At 44.9% G+C, this 25727-nt stretch overlaps 1 protein-coding gene across 1 annotated transcript in view; it reads right to left on the bottom strand.

Annotated features, from left to right (window-relative positions):
* DMD (dystrophin) overlaps positions 1–25727 on the bottom strand; it is a 3443536-nt gene that overhangs the window by 1657533 nt on the left and 1760276 nt on the right.

The raw sequence follows: 25727 nt of genomic DNA, 5'->3' as shown, positions 1-25727 counted from the left end.
TCTGGGGTACATCTCCTATGTAATAATTCCACATCCCAAATACCTGTGACATTCCCTGTAATTTTTTATAAGCCGCTGCTGACATCAGCAACATTATCTGCGGTATTTCTCCTGTGTAACGTTTCCACATCCCAAATATCTGTGACATTACCTGTAATTTTATATTAGCCGCTGCTGACATCAGCAACATTATCTGCGGTATATATCCTGTGTGACGTTTCCACATCTCAAATACTTTTTTAAAAAAAAAAATGCGCATACACTTACAAATTCTACGCTATGTACGTGTTACATACTTTCAAGAATATGCAGTCAGGTCCATAAATATTGGACACAATTCTGAAATTTTTAGCTCTATACACCACCACAATGGATTTGAAATGAAACAAACAAGATGTGCTTTAACTGCAGACTGTTAGCTTTAATTTGAGGGTATTTACATCCAAATCAGGTGAACGGTGCAGGAATTACAACAGTTTGCATATGTGCCTCCCACTTGTTAAGGAACCAAAAGTAATGGGACAGAATAATAATCATAAATCAAACTTTCACTTTTTAATACTTGGCTGCAAATCCTTTGCAGTCAATTACAGCCTGAAGTCTGGAACGCATAAACATCACCAGACGCTGGGTTTCATCCCTGGTGATGCTCTGCCAGGCCTCTACTGCAACTGTCTTCAGTTCCTGCTTGTTTTTGGGCCATTTTCCCTTCAGTTTTGTCTTCAGCAAGGGAAATGCATGCTCAATCGGATTCAGGTCAGGTGATTGACTTGGCCATTGCATAACATTCCACTTCTTTCCCTTAAAAAAACTCTTTGGTTGCTTTTGCAGTATGCTTTGGGTCATTGTCCATCTGCACTGTGAAGCGCCGTCCAATGAGTTCTGAAGCATGTGGCTTAATATAAGCAGATAATATAGACCGAAACATTTCAGAATTCATCCTGCTGCTTTTGTCCACAGTAGCATCATCAATAAATACAAGACAACCAGTTCCATTGGCAGCCATACATGCCCATGCCATGACACTACCACCACCATGCTTCACTGATGAGGTGGTACGGTTAGGATCATGAGTAGAGTTGAGCGGACACCTGAATGTTCGGGTTCGACGAGTTCGGCCGAACTTGAAAAAAAAGTTCGGGTCCGGGACCCGAACTTGACCCCGAACCCCATTGAAATCAATGGGGACCCAAACTTTTGGGCACTAAAATGGCTCTAAAATAGTCCTGGAAAGGGCTAGAGGGCTGCAAAAGGCATCAAAATGTGCTTAAGAGCATGGCAACTGTTCTGCATACAAATGTAGATAGGGAAATGACTTAAAATAACATAAAATAAAAAAAGCAGGGGTTCATTCACGGAAAAAGGAGGTTCATGTCACCCAGCAATAGATCAGAGGATTTTGAGAGATTTAGGCCCCTGTCACCCAGGCACAGCAGGGGTTCATTCACTGCAAAAGGGGGTTCATGTCACCCAGCAATAGAACAGAGGATTTTGAGAGATTTAGGCCCCTGTCACCCAGGCACAGCAGGGGTTCATTCACGGCAAAATGGGGGTTCATGTCACCCAGCAATAGAACAGAGAATTTTGAGAGATTTTGACCGCTGTCACCCAGGCACAGCAGGGGTTCATTCACGGCAAAAGGGGGTTTATGTCACCCAGCAATACAACAGACGATTTTGAGAGATTAAGGCCCCTCTCACCCAGGCACAGCAGGGGTTCATTCGCGGCAAAAGGGGGATCTTGTCACCCAGCAATAGAACAGAGTATTTTGAGAGATTTAGGCCCCTGTCACCCAGGCACAGCAGGGGTTCATTCACGGCAAAAGGGGGATCTTGTCACCCAGCAATAGAACAGAGGATTTTGAGAGATTTAGGCCCCTGTCACCCAGGCACAGCAGGGGTTCATTCACGGCAAAAGGGGGTTCATGTCACCCAGCCATAGAACAGAGGATTTTGAGAGTTTTAGGCCACTGTCACCCAGGCACAGCAGGGGTTCATTCACGGCAAAAAGGGGATCTTGTCACCCAACAATAAAACAGAGGATTTTAAGAGATTTAGGCCCCTGTCACCCAGGCACAGCAGGGTTTCATTCACGGCAAAAGGGGGATCTTGTCATCCAGCAATAGAACAGAGGATTTAGAGAGATTTAGGCCCCTGTAACCCAGGCTCAGCAGGGGTTCATTCATGGCAAAAGTGGGTTCTTGTCACCCAGCAATACAACAGACGATTTTGAGAGATTTAGGCCCATGTCACCCAGGCACAGCAGGGGTTTATTCACAGCAAAAGGGGGTTTATGTCACCCAGCAATACAACAGACGATTTTGAGAGATTAAGGCCCCTCTCACCCAGGCACAGCAGGGGTTCATTCGCGGCAAAAGGGGGATCTTGTCACCCAGCAATAGAACAGAGGATTTTGAGAGATTTAGGCCCCTGTCACCCAGGCACAGCAGGGGTTCATTCATGGCAAAAGGGGGGTTCATGTCACCCAGCAATAGAACAGAGGATTTTGAGAGATTTAGGCCCCTGTCACCCAGGCACAGCAGGGGTTCATTCACGGCAAAAGGGAAATCTTGTCACCCAGCAATAGAACAGAGGATTTTGAGAGATTTAGGCCCCTGTCACCCAGGCACAGCAGGGGTTCATTCACGGCAAAAGGGGGGTTCATGTCACCCAGCAATAGAACAGAGGATTTTGAGAGATTTAGGCCCCTGTCACCCAGGCACAGCAGGGGTTCGTTCACGGCAAAAGGGGGATCTTGTTACCCAGCAAAAGAACAGAGGATTTTGAGAGATTTAGGCCCCTGTCACCCAGGCACAGCAGGTGTTTATTCATGGCAAAAGGGGGTTCATGTCACCCAGCAATAGAACAGAGGATTTTGAGAGATTTAGGCCCCTGTCACCCAGGCACAGCAGGGGTTCATTCACGGCAAAAGGGGGGTTCATGTCACCCAGCAATACAACAGAGGATTTTGAGAGATTTATTCCCATGTCACCCAGGCACAGCAGGGGTTCATTCACGGCAAAAGGGGGATCTTGTCACCCAGCAATAGAACAGAGGATTTTGAGAGATTTAGGCCCCTGTCACCCAGGCACAGCAGGGGTTCATTCACGGCAAAAGGGGGATCTTGTCACCCAGCAATAGGACAGATGATTTTGAGAGATTTAGGACCCTGTCACCCAGGCACAGCAGGGGTTCATTCACGGCAAAAGGGGGATCTTGTCACCCAGCAATAGAACAGAGGATTTTGAGAGATTTAGGCCCCTGTCACCCAGGCTCAGCAGGTGTTTATTCACGGCAAAAGGGGGTTCATGTCACCCAGCAATAGAACAGAGGATTTTGAGAGATTTAGTCCCCTGTCACCCAGGCACAGCAGGGGTTCATTCACGGCAAAAGGGGGTTCATGTCCCCCAGCCATAGAACAGAGGATTTTGAGAGTTTTAGGCCACTGTCACCCAGGCACAGCAGGGGTTCATTCACGGCAAAAGGGGGTTCATGTCCCCCAGCCATAGAACAGAGGATTTTGAGAGGTTTAGGCCCCTGTCACCCAGGCTCAGCAGGGGTTTGTATACGCCAAAAATGGTAAAATGTCACCCGACAATTGAAAATACGATTTTTTTCAATTTAGGACACAGAAAATGTGTTTAAGAGCATGGCAACTGCTCTGCAAACAAATGTGGATAGGGAAATAACTTTTAATAAAATAAAATAACTAAAAATTACAAATTATTAACCTGCAACTCAGAGAAGAAGGTGGATATGGAGTCGGAGGTTGAGGAGGCGGTGAATGTGGTGTTGTAGGTGGAGGCAGCAATGGAGGAGGAGGAGGTAGCCAACAATGTTTATTTTTTATTGGGGTAGGTAGCCCCCAAAATATTGTGACAAATAAAAAAAAACAAAAAAACAAAGAATCATTGCACTTGACTGATGTTGATGGTGGTATAAATGTCTATTCTGCACAAGGTACAGAGGTACAGACAAGTCTTTTGGGATCAAAGCCTGGTTCATTTTAATGAACGTGAGCTTGTCCACGTTGGCTGTGGACAGGCAGCTGCTCTTGTCTGTGATGACGCCCCCTACCGTGCTAAACACACGTTCTGATAATACACTGGCTGCAGGGCAGGCCAGCACCTCCAAGGCGTAAAGGGCAAGCTCAGGCCATGGCCCAATTTGGAGACCCAAAAGTTGAAGGGGGCAGACCCGTCATTCAGTACGTGTAGGCGTGTGCACACATACTGCTTCACCATGTTGGTGAAATGCTGCCTCCTGCTAAGACGTTCCATATCAGCTGGTGGTGCTGGTTGTTGTGGCGTGCTGACAAAGCTTTTCCACATGTCGGCCATGCTAACCCTGCCTTCTGAGGTGCTGACGGTGCCCCAGCAGCGTTGGCAACCTCTTCCTCTTCCTCGTCCTCTGCCTTCGCCTTGTGCTTCCACTGTGCCCCCGCTGTCAGGTGGGAATGCCACCAGCAGCGCATCTACCAGCGCGCGCTTGTACTCACGCATCTTACGATCACACTCCAGTGATGGAATTAAGGACTGTACATTGTCCTTGTAACGGGGATCCAGCAGCTTGGCCACCCAGTAATCAGCACAAGTTAGAATGTGGGAAACTCTGCGGTCATTGCGGAGACACTGCAGCATGTAATCGCTCATGAGTGCAAGGCTGCCCGGAGGCAACGAAAAGCTGTCCTCTGTGGGAGGTGTATCGTCTGTGTCCTCTGTATCCCCCCATCCACGCACCAGTGAATGCCATGAGCTGGTCTGGGTGCCACCCTGCTGTGAACATGGTTCCTCCTCCTCCATCTCCTCATCCTCCACCTCCTCATCCTCCAGAACTGTGCCCTGGCTGGACAATTGTGTACCTTGGGTTTGTGGGTGCAGGAACCTACCCTCGGAGCCACTTGGGAATGACTGGCCGGAAACCCTACGAAATGATCCCTCTTCCTCCTCCTCCTCCTGTGCCACATCCTCTTCCATCATAGCCATGAGCGTTTTTTCAAGGAGGCATAGAAGTGGGATAGTAACGCTGAGAACGGCGTTATCGGCACTGGCCATGTTGGTGGAGTACTCGAAACAGCGCAACATGGAACACAGGTCTCGCATGGAGGCCCAGTCATTGGTGGTGAAGTGGTGCTGTTCCGCCGAGCGACTCACCCGTGCGTGCTGCAGCTGAAACTCCACTATCGCCTGCTGCTGCTCGCACAGTCTGGCCAGCATGTGCAAGGTGAAGTTCCACCTTGTGGGCACGTCGCATACTGTATGAGGCGGGAAGGCCGAAGTTACGCTGCAGCGCTGACAGGCGAGCAGCAGCAGGGTGAGAATGCCGAAAGCGCGCACCGACGGCCCGCACTTTATGCAGCAGCTCTGACATGTCAGGGTCATTTTTAAGGAATCTCTGCACCACCAAATTCAGCACATGCGCCAGGCAAGAAATGTGCGTCAAACCGGCTAGTCCCAGAGCTGCTACGAAATTTCGCCCATTATCGCACACCACCAGGCTGGGCTTGAGGCTGACTGGCACAAACCACTCATCAGTTTGTTGTTCAAGGCCCGTCCACAGCTCCTGCGCGGTGTGGGGTTTGTCCCCCAAACAGATAAGTTTTAAAACTGCTGACGTTTACCCCTGGCTGTGCTGAAGTTGGTGGTGAAGGTGTTACGCTGACCGGATGAGGAGCTGGTAGAGGATGAGGAAGCAGAGTAGGAGAAGGAAGCAACAGGAGGCAAACTAAAGCGCCCTGCAATCCTCAGTGGTGGAAGGACATGCGCCAAACTGCTATCCGCCTCAGGCCCAGCCGCCACTGCATTTACCCAGTGTGCTGTTATGGAGATATAACGGCCCTGACCGTGCTTACTGGTCCACGTATCCGTAGTCAGGTGCACCTTGCCACAGATGGCGTTGCACAGTGCACACCTGATTTTGTCCCCTATTTGGTTGTGAAGAGAAGGGATGGCTCGCCTTGAAAAGTAGTGGCGGTTGGGCACAACGTACTCTGGGACAGCCACCGCCATAAGGCCTTTAAAACTATCCGTCTCCACCAGACGGAATGACAGCATTTAAAAGGCAAGTAATTTAGAAATGCTGGCATTCAAGGATAGGGATCGCGGGTGGGTAGCGGGGTACTTACTCTTCCTCTCCAGCGTTTGGGATATGGAGAGCTGAACGCTTCCGTGGGACATTGTGGAGATGCTTGGTGACCCAGGTGTTGGTGTTGCTGGCAGATCCTCTGTTTGTGGGGTGCCAGGTGGCACTGTCCCTCCAGAGGTGGATGAAGAGGCCGCGACTGCAGCAGAAGAGGAAGCAGGAGGAGCCAGAGACCTTTCTTGGTTTTTGAGGTGTCTACTCCACTGCAGCTCGTGCTTTGCACTTAAATGCCTGGTCATGCAGGTTGTGCTCAGGTTGAGAACGTTTATGCCTCTCTTCAGGCTCTGATTGCACAGCGTGCAAACCACTCGTGTCTTGTCGTCAGCACATTGTCTGAAGAACTGCCACGCCAGGGAACACCTTGGAGCTGGCTTTGGTGTCCTCGGTCCCTTGCTGCGGTGGGCGGTCCTTGCTGCGGTCCCTTGCTGTCTAGAGGACGGCCGCTCCGCTTTTGCACCCTGCTCCCTCTTCTGCTGTGCTGGTGGCTCTGTGCGACCACCGCCTTATATCTCCGAACTACATCGGTCACTAGCATGACCTTGATTGCATGTGGGGTCGAGGACCTCATCGTCCTCCACATCATCTTCCACCCAGTCTTCACCCCTGACTTCCTTGTCGGTCTGCCTGCTTTCGAAAGCCCCAGCAGTTGGCACCTGTGTTTCGTCATCATCCGAGACGTGCTGCGATGGTCCTCCCATGTACTCATCTTGAAAAATAAGTGGTTGGGCATCGGTGCACTCAATCTCTTCCACTTCTGGGGCAGGGCTAGGTGGATGGCCCTGGGAAACCCTGCTAACAGAGTCATCAAAAAGCAAAAGAGACTGCTGCATGACTTGGGGCTCAGACTGCTTGGCTGATTTGCAAGGGGGTGAGGTGAAAGACTGATGGACATCGGCTGCAGGTGCCAACTGTGGTTTTTCAGCAGGAGACTGGGTGGGAGACAATGTGAAGGAACTGTATCCACTGTCAGCAACCCAATCTACTATCGCCTGTACTTGTTCAGGCCTCACCATTCGTAGAGCAGCATTAGGCCCGACCAAATACCGCTGCAGGTTTTGTCGCCTACCCGCACCTGTGGAAGGGGTTTTACTTGTGCATGTAGCTGGCACAGATCGACCACGTCCTCTCCCTGCAACAGGAGCTCCACCAGCAGCACCACGACCTGGGCCACGTCCCTTATTTGACGCTCTCCTCATATTTTTTGAATTTAGGATCCTGACCTAAATAGGTGTTTAATTAATAGTAAAAAGAACGACAGTATGTAAAGGGTGTATCTCACATGGCCTGAACCACACTAGGCCTCAATTAAAGATTTCTTTGCACAAAATGGCTGTATTTCAAATAGCTGTATTTCAAATGGCTAATTCAAACCCCTGTATGTAGGGGGGTATCTCACATGGTCTGAACCTATGTAGGCCTGAAGCAAATATATCTTTGCACAAAAAGGCTGTATTTCAAATGGCTGTATTTCAAATGGCTAATTCAAACCCTTGTATGTAGAGGTAGTATCTCAGAGGGCCTGAACCTGTGTAGGCCTGAAGTAAATATATCTTTGCACAAAAAGGCTGTATTTCAAATGACTGTATTTCAAATGCCTAATTCAAACCCCTGTATGTAGAGGTAGTATCTCAGAGGGCCTGAACCTGTGTAGGCCTGAAGTAAATATATCTTTGCACAAAAAGGCTGCATTTCAAATGACTGTATTTCAAATGCCTAATTCAAACCCCTGTATGTAGAGGTAGTAACTCAGAGGGTCTGAACCTGTGTAGGCCTGAAGTAAATATATATTTCCACAAAAAGGCTGTATTTCAAATGGCTGTATTTCAAATGCCTGATTCAAACCCCTGTATGTATAGTGGGGATCACAAACGCCCTGAATCAGTGTAGGCCTGAAGTAAATATATCTTTGCACAAAAAGGCTGTATTTCAAATGACTGTATTTCAAATGCCTAATTCAAATCCCTGTATGTAGGGGGGTATCTCACATGGTCACGGTCTGAACCTGTGTAGGCCTGAAGTAAATATATCTTTGCACAAAAAGGCTGTATTTAAAATGGCTGTATTTCAAATGCCTGATTCAAACCCCTGTATGTAGGGGGGTATCTCACACGGTCTGAACCTGTGTAGGCCTGAAGTAAATATATCTTTGCACAAAAAGGCTGTATTTCAAATGGCTGTATTTCAAATGCCTGATTCAAACCCCTGTATGTAGGGGGGTATCTCACACGGTCTGAACCTATGTAGGCCTGAAGTAAATTTATCTTTGCACAAAAAGGCTGTATTTCAAATGACTGTATTTCAAATGCCTAATTTAAACCCCTGTATGTATAGTGGGGATCACAAACACCCTGAATCAGTGTAGGCCTGAAGTAAATATATCTTTGCACAAAAAGGCTGTATTTCAAATGGCTGTATTGCAAATGCCTGATTCAAACCCCTGTATGTAGGGGGGTATCTCACACGGTCTGAACCTGTGTAGGGCTGAAGTAAATATATCTTTGCACAAAAAGGCTGTATTTCAAATGACTGTATTTCAAATGCCTAATTCAAACCCCTGTATGTATAGTGGGGATCACAAACGCCCTGAATCAGTGTAGGCCTGAAGTAAATATATCTTTGCACAAAAAGGCTGTATTTCAAATGGCTGTATTTCAAATGCCTGATTCAAACCCCTGTATGTAGAGGTGGTATCTTACAGGGCCTGAACCTCTGTAGGCCTGAATTCAATATTGGTGCACCAAATGGCAGTATTTAAAATCTCTGAATGTAACCCAAATGTATTAAGGGTGTATCTCACAATGACATCTGCATCAAAGGCTGCCAACAAAATTTTTGGAGCCCAAACGACTGTTTGTTTAACAACTGAATTTGACAGCAGTATATAAGCCTATAATTTCACACGTGCTGATGCTGCAAGGCCTGAAAATAGTGTTTTTTGTCAAATAAGTGTGTTTTTCAAACCCCAGAAAATGATGGGTGTATTTCTAGCTTAAATTGCACACTGACTAAGGCCTAGTTCACACGATCGTTTTTTTTGCGAGTGTACGGGCCGTTTTTTTGTGTTCTTTATACGGTCCGTATACGGAACCATTCATTTCAATGGTTCCGCATTAAAAACGGAATGTGTTCCGTAAGCTTTCCGTTTCCGTATTTCCGTTCCGTTGAAAGATAGAACATGTCCTATTATTGCCCGCAAATCACGTTCCGTGGCTCCATTCAAGTCAATGGGTCCGCAAATAAAACGGAACACATACGGAAATATATCCGTATGTCTTCCGTATCCGTTCCGTTTTTGCTGAACCATCTATTGAAAATGTTATGGCCAGCCCAATTTTTTCTATGTAATTACTGTATACTGTATGTTTCATACGGAAAAACGGAACGGAAAAACGGAAAGGAAACGGAAACACAACGGAAACAAAAAACGGAACAACTGATCCGTGAAAAACGGACAGCAAAAAACTATAAAAGCCATACGTTCATGTGAACTAGGCCTAATACAGATGTTGTAGATTGCCCAAAAAGTCTTTTTTTGCTAACAGAATATGAATGCTGTATATATTAAACTTGAATTTAAGACATGCAGATCTGTAAAATACAGTTTTAAAAAAAAAAAAAAAAAGTTTTTCAAACCCCAGAAATGATGGGTGTATTTCTAGCTTAAATTGCACACTGACTAATACAGATGTTGTAGATTGCCCAAAAAGTCTTTTTTTGCTAACAGAATATTACTGCTGTATATATTAAACTTGAATTTAAGACATGCAGATCTGGAAAATACTGTTTTTTTGAAAAAAAAAATAGTTTTTCAAACCCCAGAAAATGATGGGTGTATTTCTAGCTTAACCACTTCAGCCCCCAGTGCTTAAACACCCTGAAAGACCAGGCCACTTTTTACACTTCTGACCTACACTACTTTCACCATTTATTGCTCGGTCATGCAACTTACCACCCAAATGAATTTTACCTCCTTTTCTTCTCACTAATAGAGCTTTCATTTGGTGGTATTTCTTTGCTGCTGACATTTTTACTTTTTTTGTTATTAATCGAAATTTAACGATTTTTTTGCAAAAAAATGACATTTTTCACTTTCAGTTGTCAAATTTTGCAAAAAAACTACATCCATATATAAATTTTGCTCTAAATTTATTGTTCTACATGTCTTTGATAAAAAAAAAATGTTTGGGTAAAAAAAAAAATGGTTTGGGTAAAAGTTATAGCGTTTACAAAACTATGGTACAAAAATGTGAATTTCCGCTTTTTGAAGCAGCTCTGACTTTCTGAGCACCTGTCATGTTTCCTGAGGTTCTACAATGCCCAGACAGTACAAACACCCCACAAATGACCCCATTTCGGAAAGTACACACCCTAAGGTATTCGCTGATGGGCATAGTGAGTTCATAGAACTTTTTATTTTTGTCACAAGTTAGCGGAAAATGATGATTTTTTTATTTTATTTTTTTTTCTTACAAAGTCTCATATTCCACTAACTTGTGACAAAAATAAAAAGTTCTATGAACTCACTATGCCCATCAGCGAATACCTTGGGGTCTCTTCTTTCCAAAATGGGGTCACTTGTGGGGTAGTTATACTGCCCTGGCATTCTAGGGGCCCAAATGTGTGGTAAGGAGTTTGAAATCAAATTCTGTAAAAAATGACCTGTGAAATCCGAAAGGTGCTCTTTGGAATATGGGCCCCTTTGCCCACCTAGGCTGCAAAAAAGTGTCACACATCTGGTATCTCCGTACTCAGGAGAAGGTGGGGAATGTGTGTTGGGGTGTCTTTTTACATATACCCATGCTGGGTGAGATAAATATCTTGGTCAAATGCCAACTTTGTATAAAAAAATGGGAAAAGTTGTCTTTTGCCAAGATATTTCTCTCACCCAGCATGGGTATATGTAAAATGACACCCCAAAACACATTCCCCACCTTCTCCTGAGTACGGCAATACCAGATGTGTGACACTTTTTTGCAGCCTAGGTGGGCAAAGGGGCCCATATTCCAAAGAGCACCTTTCGGATTTCACAGGTCATTTTTTACAGAATTTGATTTCAAACTCCTTACCACACATTTGGGCCCCTAGAATGACAGGGCAGTATAACTACCCCACAAGTGACCCCATTTTGGAAAGAAGACACCCCAAGGTATTCCGTGAGGGGCATGGCAAGTTCCTAGAATTTTTTATTTTTTGTCACAAGTTAGTGGAAAATGATGATTTTTTTTTTTTTTTTTTCATACAAAGTCTCATATTCCACTAACTTGTGACAAAAAATAAAAACTTCCATGAACTCACTATGCCCATCAGCGAATACCTTCGGGTCTCTTCTTTCCAAAATGGGGTCACTTGTGGGGTAGTTATACTGCCCTGGCATTCTAGGGGCCCAAATGTGTGGTAAGGAGTTTGAAATCAAATTCTGTAAAAAATGACCTGTGAAATCCGAAAGGTGCTCTTTGGAATATGGGCCCCTTTGCCCACCTAGGCTGCAAAAAAGTGTCACACATCTGGTATCTCCGTACTCAGGAGAAGGTGGGGAATGTGTTTTGGGGTGTCTTTTTACATATACCCATGCTGGGTGAGATAAATATCTTGGTCAAATGCCAACTTTGTATAAAAAAATGGGAAAAGTTGTCTTTTGCCAAGATATTTCTCTCACCCAGCAGGGGTATATGTAAAATGACACCCCCAAAACACATTCCCCACCTTCTCCTGAGTACGGAGATACCAGATGTGTGACACTTTTTTGCAGCCTAGGTGGGCAAAGGGGCCCATATTCCAAAGAGCACCTTTCGGATTTCACAGGTCATTTTTTACAGAATTTGATTTCAAACTCCTTACCACACATTTGGGCCCCTAGAATGCCAGGGCAGTATAACTACCCCACAAGTGACCCCATTTTGGAAAGAAGAGACCCCAAGGTATTCGCTGATGGGCATAGTGAGTTCATGGAAGTTTTTATTTTTTGTCACAAGTTAGTGGAATATGAGACTTTGTATAAAAAAAAAAAAAAAAAATCAGCATTTTCCACTAACTTGTGACAAAAAATAAAAAATTCTAGGAACTCGCCATGCCCCTCACGGAATACCTTGGGGTGTCTTCTTTCCAAAATGGGGTCACTTGTGGGGTAGTTATACTGCCCTGGCATTTTCCAGGGGCCCTAATGTGTGGTAAGTAGGTAAATGACCTGTGAAATCCTAAAGGTGCTCTTTGGAATATGGGCCCCTTTGCCCACCTAGGCTGCAAAAAAGTGTCACACATGTGGTATCGCCGTATTCAGGAGAAGTTGGGGAATGTGTTTTAGGGTGTCATTTTACATATACCCTTGCTGGGTGAGAGAAATATCTTGGCAAAAGACAACTTTTCCCATTTTTTTATACAAAGTTGGCATTTGACCAAGATATTTATCTCACCCAGCATGGGTATATGTAAAATGACACCCCAAAACACATTCCCCAACTTCTCCTGAGTACGGCGATACCAGATGTGTGACACTTTTTTGCAGCCTAGATGCGCAAAGGTGCCCAAATTCCTTTTAGGAGGGCATTTTTAGATATTTGGATACCAGACTTCTTCTCACGCTTTGGGGCCCCTAGAATTCCAGGGCAGTATAAATACCCCACATGTGACCCCATTTTGGAAAGAAGGCACCCCAAGGTATTCAATGAGGGGCATGGCGAGTTCATAGAATTTTTTTTTTTTTTGGCACAAGTTAGCGGAAATTGATATTTTTAATTTTTTTTCTCACAAAGTCTCCCGTTCCGCTAACTTGGGACAAAAATTTCAATCTTTCATGGACTCAATATGCCCCTCACGGAATACCTGGGGGTGTCTTCTTTCCGAAATGGGGTCACATGTGGGGTATTTATACTGCCCTGGCATTCTAGGGGCCCTAAAGCGTGAGAAGAAGTCTGGAATATAAATGTCTAAAAAATTTTACGCATTTGGTTTCCGTGAGGGGTATGGTGAGTTCATGTGAGATTTATTTTTTTGGCCCAGTTAGTGGAATATGAGACTTTGTAAGAAAAAAAAATAATAATTCCGCTAACTTGGGCCAAAAAAATGTCTGAATGGAGCCTTACAGGGGGGTGATCAATGACAGGGGGGGTGATCAATGACAGGGGGGGTGATCAATGACAGGGGGGGTGATCAATGACAGGGGGTTGATCAATGACAGGGGGGTGATCAGGGAGTCTATATGGGGTGATCACCACAGTCATTGATCACGCCCCTGTAAGGCTTCATTCAGACGTCCGGATGCGTTTTGCGGATCCGATCCATCTATCAGTGCATCCGTAAAAATCATGCGGACATCTGAATGGAGCTTTACAGGGGGGTAATCAATGACAGGGGGGTGATCAGGGAGTCTATATGGGGTGATCACCACAGTCATTGATCATGCCCCTGTAAGGCTTCATTCAGACGTCCGGATGCGTTTTGCGGATCGGATCCATCTATCAGTGCATCCGTAAAAATCATGCGGACATCTGAATGGAGCTTTACAGGGGGGTGATCAGGGAGTCTATATGGGGTGATCACCACAGTCATTGATCATGCCCCTGTAAGGCTTCATTCAGACGTCCGGATGCGTTTTGCGGATCGGATCCATCTATCAGTGCATCCGTAAAAATCATGTGGACATCTGAATGGAGCTTTACAGGGGGGTAATCAATGACAGGGGGGGTGATCACCACAGTCATTGATCATGCCCCTGTAAGGCTTCATTCAGACGTCCGGATGCGTTTTGCGGATCGGATCCATCTATCAGTGCATCCGTAAAAATCATGCGGACATCTGAATGGAGCTTTACAGGGGGGTGATCAGGGAGTCTATATGGGGTGATCACCACAGTCATTGATCATGCCCCTGTAAGGCTTCATTCAGACGTCCGGATGCGTTTTGCGGATCGGATCCATCTATCAGTGCATCCGTAAAAATCATGCGGACATCTGAATGGAGCTTTACAGGGGGGTGATCAGGGAGTCTATATGGGGTGATCACCACAGTCATTGATCATGCCCCTGTAAGGCTTCATTCAGATGTCCGGATGCGTTTTGCGGATCGGATCCATCTATCAGTGCATCCGTAAAATCATGCGGACATCTGAATGGAGCTTTACAGGGGGGTGATCAGGGAGTCTATATGGGGTGATCACCACAGTCATTGATCATGCCCCTGTAAGGCTTCATTCAGACGTCCGGATGCGTTTTGCGGATCGGATCCATCTATCAGTGCATCCGTAAAAATCATGCGGACATCTGAATGGAGCTTTACAGGGGGGTGATCAGGGAGTCTATATGGGGTGATCACCACAGTCATTGATCATGCCCCTGTAAGGCTTCATTCAGACGTCCGGATGCGTTTTGCGAATCGGATCCATCTATCAGTGCATCCGTAAAAATCATGCGGACATCTGAATGGAGCTTTACAGGGGGGTGATCAGGGAGTCTATATGGGGTGATCACCACAGTCATTGATCACGCCCCTGTAAGGCTTCATTCAGACGTCGGATGCGTTTTGCGGATCCGATCCATCTATCAGTGGATCCGTAAAAATCATGCGGACGTCTGAATGGAGCTTTACAGGGGGGTAATCAATGACAGGGGTGTAATCAATGACAGGGGGGGTGATCAGGGAGTCTATATGGGGTGATAACCACAGTCATTGATCACGCCCCTGTAAGGCTTCATTCAGACGTCCGGATGCGTTTTGCGGATCCGATCCATCTATCAGTGGATCCGTAAAAATCATGCGGACATCTGAATGGAGCTTTACAGGGGGTGATCAATGACAGGGGGGTAATCAATGACAGGGGGGTGATCAGGGAGTCTATATGGGGTGATCAGGGGTGATCAGGGGCTAATAAGGGGTTAATAAGTGACGGGGGGGGTGTAGTGTAGTGTAGTGGTGCTTGGTGGGACTTTACTGAGCTACCTGTGTCCTCTGGTGGTCGATCCAAACAAATGGGACCACCAGAGGACCAGGCAGCAGGTATATTAGACGCTGTTATCAAAACAGCGTCTAATATACCTGTTAGGGGTTAAAAAAAACACATCTCCAGCCTGCCAGCGAACGATCGCCGCTGGCAGGCTGGAGATCAACTCTCTTACCTTCCGTTCCTGTGAGCGCGCGCGCCTGTGTGCGCGCGTTCACAGGAAATCTCGGCCATCGCGAGATGACGCATATATGCGTGACTCTGCGCAGGGCTGCCACCTCCGGAACGCGATCCTGCGTTAGGCGGTCCGGAGGTGGTTAAATTGCACACTGACTAATACAGATGTTGTAGATTGCCCAAAAAGTCTTTTTTTGCTAACAGAATATGAATGCTGTATATATTAAACTTGAATTTAAGACATGCAGATCTGGAAAATACCGTTTTTTTGAAAAAAAAAATAGTTTTTCAAACCCCAGAAAATGATGGGTGTATTTCTAGCTTAAATTGCACACTGACTAATACAGATGTTGTAGATTGCCCAGAAAGTCTTTTTTTTTGCTAACAGAATATTAATGCTGTATATATTAAACTTGAATTTAACACTTGCAGATCTGGCAAATACCGTTTTTTGGGGGGAAAAAGTGTGTTTTTCATACCCCAGAAAATGATGGGTGTATTTCTACCTTAAATTGCACACTGATTAATCCAGATGTTGTAGTTTGCCCCCAAAAAATGTTGATTTGCAATGTCCCAAAAGCTCAGATGCAGTGCTGGTGTTCTGAGCATGCATAAAATGGCCGCAGCCGCCGCCACCCACCTAACTAACAGAATTCTAAAAGTTAGTATTTTTGATCAATGAACTCAGGGCAGGGTAAAATGATAGTGCTCTGCACCCACACAACTATTTGTCTGCAGATCACTGAGTTAGATTTTCTCCTATGCTCTCCCTGAAATCACAAATCCAGCAGCATCCTCTCCCTACACTTGTAACAGCAGAGTGACGTGCAGCGCTACGTGACCCAAGCTTATATAGAGCCTGGGTCACATGCTGCTCTGGCCAATCACAGCCATGCCATTAGTAGGCATAGCTGTGATGGCCTCTTGGGGCAAGGCTGCCAACAAAATTTTTGGAGCCCAAACGACTGTTTGTTTAACAACTGAATTTTACAGCAGTATATAAGCCTGTAATTTCACACGTGCTGATGCTGCAAGGCCTGAAAATAGTGTTTTTTGTCAAATAAGTGTGTTTTTCAAACCCCAGAAAATGATGGGTGTATTTCTAGCTTAAATTGCACACTGACTAAGGCCTAGTTCACACGATCGTTTTTTTTTGCGAGTGTACGGGCCGTTTTTTTGTGTTCTGTATACGGTCCGTATACGGAACCATTCATTTCAATGGTTCCGCATTAAAAACGGAATGTGTTCCGTAAGCTTTCCGTTTCCGTATTTCCGTTCCGTTGAAAGATAGAACATGTCCTATTATTGCCCGCAAATCACGTTCCGTGGCTCCATTCAAGTCAATGGGTCCGCAAAAAAAACGGAACACATACGGAAATGTATCCGCATGTCTTCCGTATCCATTCCGTTTTTGCTGAACCATCTATTGAAAATGTTATGGCCAGCCCAATTTTTTCTATGTAATTACTGTATACTGTATTTTGCTAACAGAATATTAATGCTGTATATATTAAACTTGAATTTAACACTTGCAGATCTGGCAAATACTGTTTTTTGGGGGGAAAAAAGTGTTTTTTTCATACCCCAGAAAATGATGGGTGTATTTCTAGCTTAAATTGCACACTGACTAATACAGATGTTGTAGATTGCCCAAAAAGTCTTTTTTTGCTAACTGAATATGAATGCTGTATATATTAAACTTGAATTTAACACTTGCAGATCTGGCAAATACAGTTTTTTGAAAACCCCAGAAAATGATGGGTGTATTTCTACCTTAAATTGCACACTGACTAATCCAGATGTTGTAGTTTGCCCCCAAAAAATGGTGAGTTGCAATGTCCCAAAAGCTCAGATGCAGTGCTGGTGCACTGAGCATGCATAAAATGGCCGCAGCCGCCGCCACCCACCTAACTAACAGAATTCTAAAAGTTAGTATTTTTGGTCAATGAGCTCAGGGCAGGGTAAAACGATAGTGCTCTGCACCCACACAACTATTTGTCTGCAGATCACTGAGTTAGATTCTCTCCTATGCTCTCCCTGAAATCACAAATCCAGCAGCATCCTCTCCCTACACTTGTAACAGCAGAGTGACGTGCAGCGCTACGTGACCCAAGCTTATATAGAGCCTGGGTCACATGCTGCTCTGGCCAATCACAGCCATGCCATTAGTAGGCATAGCTGTGATGGCCTCTTGGGGCAAGTAGTATGACGCTTGTTGATTGGCTGCTGTGCAGCCTTTCAAAAAGCACCAAGAAAGCGCCGAACACCGAATCCAAACCCGAACTTTTACAAAAATGTTCGGGTTCGGGTCCGGGGTCCTAAAATCCTAAAGTTTGGTATGAACCCGAACTTTACAGTTCGGGTTCGCTCAACCCTAATCATGAGCAGTTGATTTCCTTCTCCATACTCTTCTCTTCCCATCACTCTGGTACAAGTTTCTTTTGTTTTTTCAGCCTACTGATGGCTTGCATCACTGATAGTGACAGCTTTTTGGAACTCATCTTGAGAGTTGACAGCAACAGATTCCAAATGCAAATAGCACACTTGAAATTAACTCTGGATCTTTTATCTGCTCATTGTAATTGGGATAATGAGGGAATAACACACACACCTGGCCATGGAACAGCTGAGAAGCCAATTGTCCCATTACTTTTGATCACTTAACAAGTGGTAGGCACATATGCAAACTGTTGTAATTCCTACACTGTTCACCTGATTTGGATGTAAATAGCCTCAAATTAAAGCTGACAGTCTGCAGTTAAAGCACATTTTGTTTGTTTCATTTCAAATCCATTGTGGTGGTGTATAGAGCCAAAAATGTTAGAATTGCGTCGATGTCCCAATATTTATGGACCTGGCTGTATAAAATTTAATATGAAGAAGGCGAGCAGTAAGGGACAAGGACGTGGCCGTGATGCTGAGGGTGCACGCATAGGCCGTGACCCTGGGCATGTTGAAACTGTGCCTGCTGCCAGAGCACAAGAAAAACAATCATCCACGATACCTAGCTTCATGTCCCAGTTTGCAGGGCGGCGCAGGACGACGCTCTTGAACTCAGACCAGTGCGACCAGGTGGTCGATTCAATTGCAGCAGATAATAGTTCCAATTGGTTAAGCACCACCCTGTCTTCCACCAAGTCCAGTCTCAGTAGCCAAGAGTCTGGTCAACACAATCCTCACTCTGATCCTCCTTCCTCCCACCATGTAGAGTCTTGCTAAACAAGTGATCTCACACTTGGATATTCCGAGGAGCTCTTTTCAGCGCCATTCCTTCATTTGGGCCTCTCGACAAGCCGGCTTGAAGAGGGACATGAGATCTTGTGCCCTGATTCCCAAACTCTTGAGCATCCAAAGTCACAAGAAGATGATGGTGGCCAGCAGCAATTAGTGTTTCACAACGTGGATGAGGATGATGAGACACAGTTGCCAATAAGTCAACGGCAATTAGTATCTCAAGAGGTTGATGATGAGGATGAGGCACAGTTGTCAATAACTGAGGTTGTTGTTAGGTCAACAAGTCAGGAGGATGACCAGAGTGAGGAAGTGGAAGAGAAGGTGCTGGACGATGAAGTCACTGACCCAACCTGGGAAGGTGGCAAGCCAAGCGAGGACAGCAGTACAGAGGGGGAGGGATCTACAGTACCGCAACAGGTTGGAAGAGGCAGTGGGGTGGCAAAAAGGAAAGTACACTGCTCATAAAAATAAAGGGAACACAAAAATAACACATCCTAGATCTGAATTAATAAAATATTCTTCTGAAATACTTTGTTCTTTACATAGTTGAATGTGCTGACAACAAAATCACACAAAAATAAAAAAATGGAAATCAAATTTTTCAACCCATGGAGGTCTGGATTTGGAGTCACCCTCAAAATTAAAGTGGAAAAACACACTACAGGCTGATCCAACTTTGATGTAATGTCCTTAAAACAAGTCAAAATGAGGCTCAGTAGTATGTGTGGCCTCCACGTGCCTGTATGACATCCCTACAACGCCTGTGCATGCTCCTGATGAGGTGGCGGACGGTCTCCTGAGGGATCTCCTCCCAGACCTGGACTAATGCATCTGCCAACTCCTGGACAGTCTGTGGTGCAACGTGACGTTGGTGGATAGAGCGAGACATGATGTCCCAGATGTGCTCAATTGGATTCAGGTCTGGGGAACGGGCGGGCCAGTCCATAGCATCAATGCCTTCGTCTTGCAGGAACTGCTGACACACTCCAGCCACATGAGGTCTAGCATTGTCTTGCATTAGGAGGAACCCAGGGCCAACCGCACCAGCATATGGTCTCACAAGGGGTCTGAGGATCTCATCTCGGTACCTAATGGCAGTCAGGCTACCTCTGGCGAGCACATGGAGGGCTGTGCGGCCCTCCAAAGAAATGCCACCCCACACCATTACTGACCCAATGCCAAACCGGTCGTGCTGGAGGATGTTGCAGGCAGAAGAACGTTCTTCACGGTGTCTCAAGACTCTGTCACGTCTGTCACATGTGCTCAGTGTGAACCTGCTTTCATCTGTGAAGAGCACAGGGCGCCAGTTGCGAATTTGCCAATCTTGGTGTTCTCTGGCAAATGCCAAACGTCCTGCACAGTGTTGGGCTGTAAGCACAACCCCCACCTGTGGACGTCGGGCCCTCACATCACCCTCATGGAGTCTGTTTCTGACCGTTTGAGCAGACACATGCACATTTGTGGCCTACTGGAGGTCATTTTGCAGGGCTCTGGCAGTGCTCCTCCTGTTCCTCCTTGCACAAAGGCAGAGGTAGTGGTCCTGCTGCTGGGTTGTTGCCCTCCTACGGCCTCCTCCACGTCTCCTGATGTACTGGCCTGTCTCCTGGTAGCGCCTCCATGCTCTGGACACTACGCTGACAGATACAGCAAACCTTCTTGCCACAGCTCGCATTGATGTGCCATCCTGGATAAGCTGCACTACCTGAGCCACTTGTGTGGGTTGTAGAGTCCGTCTCATGCTACCACTAGAGTGAAAGCACCGCCAGCATTCAAAAGTGACCAAAACATCAGCCAGGAAGCATAGGAACTGAGAAGCGGTCTGTGGTCACCACCTGCAGAACCACTCCTTTATTGGGGGTGTCTTGCTAATTGCCTATAATTTCCACCTGTTGTCTATCCCATTTGCACTACAGCATGTGAAATTGATTGTCACTCAGTGTTGCTTCCTAAGTGGACAGTTTGATTTCACAGAAGTGTGATTGACTTGGAGTTACATTGTGTTGTTTAAGTGTTCCCTTTATTTTTTTGAGCAGTGTATATTATTGGTATATAACACCCCTCTTCAATCAGTTTTTTTGGGGGGCGACTGGTATATCACACCAGTTATAATTATTTTTTACAATACTGTTTGTCACTGTGTGTAGCAGAGGGAACGCAGCAAAACCGCAAACAAATGCTGCTGTACCCAAATGCACTATATAGAAAGTATATTATTGGTATATAACACCCAGCTTCTATCAGTTTTTTGGGGGGGCGACTGGTATATCACACCAGTTATAATTGCGTTTGTCACTCTGTGTAGCTGCAGTATCGCTGCAGAACCGCTCACTAGTGATGAGCGACAGGGGCAATATTCGAATTTGCGATATTTCGTGAATATTTGGGTGAATATTCGCCATGTATTCGAGAATTCGCAAATTCATGATCTCTAGGCATTATTTTCTTGATTGCGAAAATTCGCATAAAATTGACCTAAAGAATTAGCATTTAAAAAAAAATTGAATATTCGCGATTACGAATATATTTTGCGATATTCTAAATATTCGCGAATTCTCAAAGTGCCGATATTCGCGAGTAAAATTCGCAATTCGAATATTCGTGATCAACACTACCGCTCACCACTGCTGCACAATACAAATCCACTATAATATGCATTCTATGTTAGAAAGTATATTATAAGCGTATTACACGCCTCTGTACTGCACAACTATCAATAGTACACCTATACCAGTCCTTAAAAGGACTTTTGTGGACCTATTTGATAGCGTTTTTGTCCCTAACAGTCTGTCCCTGCTCCACACAGCAACCTTTCCCTACACTGACAAAAGACTGAATGTAAAAGAATATGGCGGACGCGAATATCTCCATATGTTCCCATGTTTGGCGAATCGCGAACGGGCAAAGTTCGCCACGAACTGACCACCGGGCGAACCGCAAGGCCATCTCTAATGAAGACAGTGAAGTCTTGCCTGTTGGGACTCTGGCACACATCGCTGACTTTGTTAGGCTGTCTTTCCCGTGACCAACGCGTTTTATGCATTTTGGACAACACAGATTACTGTTTGTTCCCCCTTCTAGACCCCCGCTACAAAGAGAACTTCTCATCTTTCATTCTTGTGGTGGAGAGGACGAGCAAAATGGTGCAATACCAGAAGGTCCTTGTGGAGAAATTGTTCCAAAAATTTACAGCTGACGTCAGAGTACGTAGTTCCTTTGGAAACCGAGGAGGGAAGACGAGGGGAACACACAGCATTCCAACAGAGACAGGGCAACACTCTCCAAAGCCTGGGACTGTTTCATGACACCCTGCCAGCACCCTCACCCTGATGTGCAGCCTAGTGTCACAAGGAGGGAAAATATTTTGGAAGATGGTGAAGGAGTACGTAGCAGACCGTGTCAGCGTCCTCAATGATCCCTCTGTGCCTTAAAACTACTGGGTGTCAAAGCTGGACACGTGGTACGAACTGGCGCTCTACACCTTGGAGGTGCTGGCCTGCCCTGCCACCAGCATTTTGTCAGAGCTGGTATTTAGTGCTGCTGGGGGCATAATAACTGATAAGCGCATCCGACTTTCAACTTAAAATGCTGACAGGTTGACTCTTATAAAAATGAACAATGCCTGCATTGCCCCTGACTTCTCTACTCCACTAGAAAAAAGCGGCTGAACATAAAGGCACTTTAAATGTGTTTTTTTTATAATGTACTAAATGCACTGTATTCCTATGCACCCCTTCCACCACAAAAAAGGGTATATGGTTCCATTTTCCTTTTCTCGTCCTCCTCTTCTTCCATCATATCAACATGCCTATTAGTCTGTCCTCTCTCCTAATGTTGTAGAGGATCAGCTCTCCTGCAGGCCCTCACATATAATTTTTTAGAGGGTCAGCTCACCAGAAGGCCCTCACCTACAATCTTTTAGAGGGCCAGCTCACCTGATCGCCCTCTCATATAATGTTTTAGAGGGTCAGCTCCCCAGCAGGCCCTCACCTACAATCTTTTAGAGGGTCAGCTCACCTGCAGGCCCTCGCATATAATGTTTTTTAAGAGTCAGCTCACTAGCCGGCCCTCAACCATAACGTTTTACAGGGTCAGCTCACCAGCAGGCACTCACCTACAATCTTTTAGAGGGTCAGCTGACCAGCAGGCCCTCACATATAATGTTTTTTAGGGTTAGCTCACCAGCAGGCCCTCAACCATAATGTTTTACAGGATCAGCTCACCAGCAGGCCCTCAAATACAATCTTTTAGAGGGTCAGCTCACCAGCAGGCCCTCGCATATAATGTTTTTGAGGGTCAACACACCAGCAGGCCCTCAACCATATTGTTTTACAGGGTCAGCTCACCAGCAGGCCTTCGCCTATAATTTTTTCAATGGTTAGCTAAGCAGCAGTCACTTTGCCATAATTTTTTCAATGGTTAGCTCAGCAGCAGGCACTCGCCCATAATTTTTTCGATGCTCAGATCAGCAGCAGGCACTCGACCCTAATGTTTTAGACAGTCAGCTCTGCAGCAGACCCTCACCCCTAATATTTTAGATGGTCAGCTCAGCAGCAGGCCCTCACCCGTAATGTTTTAGTTGGTCACCAGTAGGCCCTTGCTCCTAATGTTCTTGAGTTTCACCAGCAGGCAATCAATCATAATTTTTCAAGGGTGTATGGTGCCCTCCTTTATGTGTAAAAAAAGGGTGTTTTGGAGTGCCGGTTCCTTTTTGGAAGCCCTTTCGCTTAGTGCATAGGCTTTATGAGTGTAGTAGTCCCACTACCTGAACAATTGTGCCACAATGTGATGAGGTTCTCCATTATGTGATATACAGGTTGTATCGGAGTGCCTCTTCTTTGAAATTTTTGGCAGCACTTGCACTTTATATACAAGTAAATATACAGGAAAGAATGTTTCCTAACAATTTTTTCTCTAAAATCGATTTTATCTTCGGTTTTGTGCGTATTATTGTCAGTCTGTAAAAATGGCGTACTACTCGGACAACGTTGTTCCCAGCAGCGTACTGGGAGTCCAAGATGCATACAGACATCCTCCCCATGCTGTTCCCGAACCATTTTGGTGGTCTTTCCATAAATTTCTGACCTTTTCCTATGAACCAGACACCCTCCCCTCTTCAGAGCAGAGGGTGCCTGGTTTAATGCTCAGGTTCTCCCATTGACTTCCATTGTGCTCGGGTCGAACACCTTGCGTGCTATACCGATCAACACTATTATGCAGTCCTTTTTAAATGCTGACATAATATATGCTATGTTTTACCTGTTGGAGTAGGGCATTCCATAAGTTGACTACTATAACTATAGCTAGGTCCATATATATTTGGACAGAGACAACATTTTTCTAATTTTTGTTCTGTACATTACCACAATGGATTTTGAACAAAACAATTCAGATGCAGTTGACGTTTAGACTTTCAGTTTTAATTTAGTGGGTTGAACAAAATGATTGCATAAAAATGTGAGGAACTAAAGCATTTTTTAACCACCTCCCGTCCGCCCATATACTAAAAATTTCCGGGAGGTGGTTCCATATTTCTGAATGGATGTTCCTGAACGTCCATTCAGAAACTGCAGCTGCACGCTAATTGTGCAGCTGCTGATCGGGTTGCCCGCTGTCAGTGACAGCAGGGCAACCCTTAGAGAAGGCAGGGACAGTGCCTAGGTGTCCCTGCCTTCTAGATCGTTGTATACACAGCACTCACCGAGCGCTGTGCATACAGAGCAGGAAGCGCTATGCGCTTCCTTTTCCGGCCCGGCGGTCATGTGATTGCCAGGACCGGAGAGTGCAGGAACTGTGTGAGGTCTTTCAGAGACCTCGATCAGCCCTGCTCTGAGGCTGTACAGTGCTGTATTGCGCTGTACAGCCTCTCTGGGGGGTGCATTTCTCCTGTAACTGGGGCTACTATGTCAGCCGCAGTTACAGGAGAAATCAATAGTAAAAAAAAAAAAAAAAAGTGAAGTAAATGTCCCCCATGACCTTATGGGGGACTAAAAGTGTAAAATAAAAAATAAAAAAATTAAGTGTTTAACAAATAAAAATAAAAAAAGGTTTCACATGTAAAAAAAAAATCCCCAAGTAAGGAATAAAGAAAAAATGTTAAAAATAGAAATAATAAAATAGACATATTTGGTATTGCCGCGTCTCTATAAATATATCACATAATCGACCCAGTCCGATAAACACCATAAAAAATAAATAAAAATAATTGTCAAAAAAAGCCATTTTTGTCACCTTACATTACAAAAAGTGCAACACCAAGTGATTAAAAAGGCATATTTCCCACAAAATGGTACCAATAAAACCGTCACCTCATCCCGCAAAAAATTGAGCCCCTACATAAGAAAATCTCTAAAAAAAAAAAAAACTATAGCTCTCAGAACACGGAGACACTAAAACATAATTTTCTTTTGTTTAAAAAATGCTATTATTGAGTTAAAGTGAAATAAAATAAAAAAGTATACATATTAGGTATTGCCGCGTTTGTAACAACCAGCTCTATAAAAATATCACATGACCTAACCCCTCGGGTGAACATCGAAAAAAATTAAATAAATAAACTGTGTCAATTTTTACATCACAAAAAGTGCAACACCAAGTGATCAAAAAGGCGTATGTCCCACAAAATGGTACCAATAAAATCGTCACCTCATCCCACAAAAAATTAAAAACTATAGCTCTCAGAACATGGACACATTAAAACATATTTTTTTTGTTTCAAAAATGCTATTATTGTGTAAAACGTAAATAAATAATAAAAAGTATACATATTAGGTATCGCCACTTCCGTAACGATCTGCTCTATAAAAATGTCACTTGACTGAACGCTGTAAAAATAAATAAATAAAAACTGTGCTAAAACAACCAATTTTTGGTCACCTTGCCCCATAAAGTGTTATACTGAATGATCAAAAAATCATATGTACCGAAAAATAGTACCAATAAAACTGGCACCTTATCCCCTAGTTTCCAAAATTGGGTCACTTCTTGGGAGTTTCTACTGTAAGGGTGCATCAGGGGAGCTTTAAATGGGACATGGCATCTAAAAACCATGTGGAGTTCCTTTTCTTCTGCGCCCTGCCGTGTGCCCATACAGCAGTTTATGACCACATGTATACATATTAAAAAGTATACATATTAGGTATCGCCACTTCCGTAACGATCTGCTCTATAAAAATGTCACTTGACTGAACGCTGTAAAAATAAATAAATAAAAACTGTGCTAAAACAACCAATTTTTGGTCACCTTG

Source organism: Bufo bufo, chromosome 3 (assembly GCF_905171765.1).
Source record: "Bufo bufo chromosome 3, aBufBuf1.1, whole genome shotgun sequence".
Lineage (NCBI taxonomy): Eukaryota > Metazoa > Chordata > Amphibia > Anura > Bufonidae > Bufo > Bufo bufo.
Note: the sequence above shows the minus strand (reverse complement) of the source record. Positions and strands in the feature narration are given on the sequence as shown.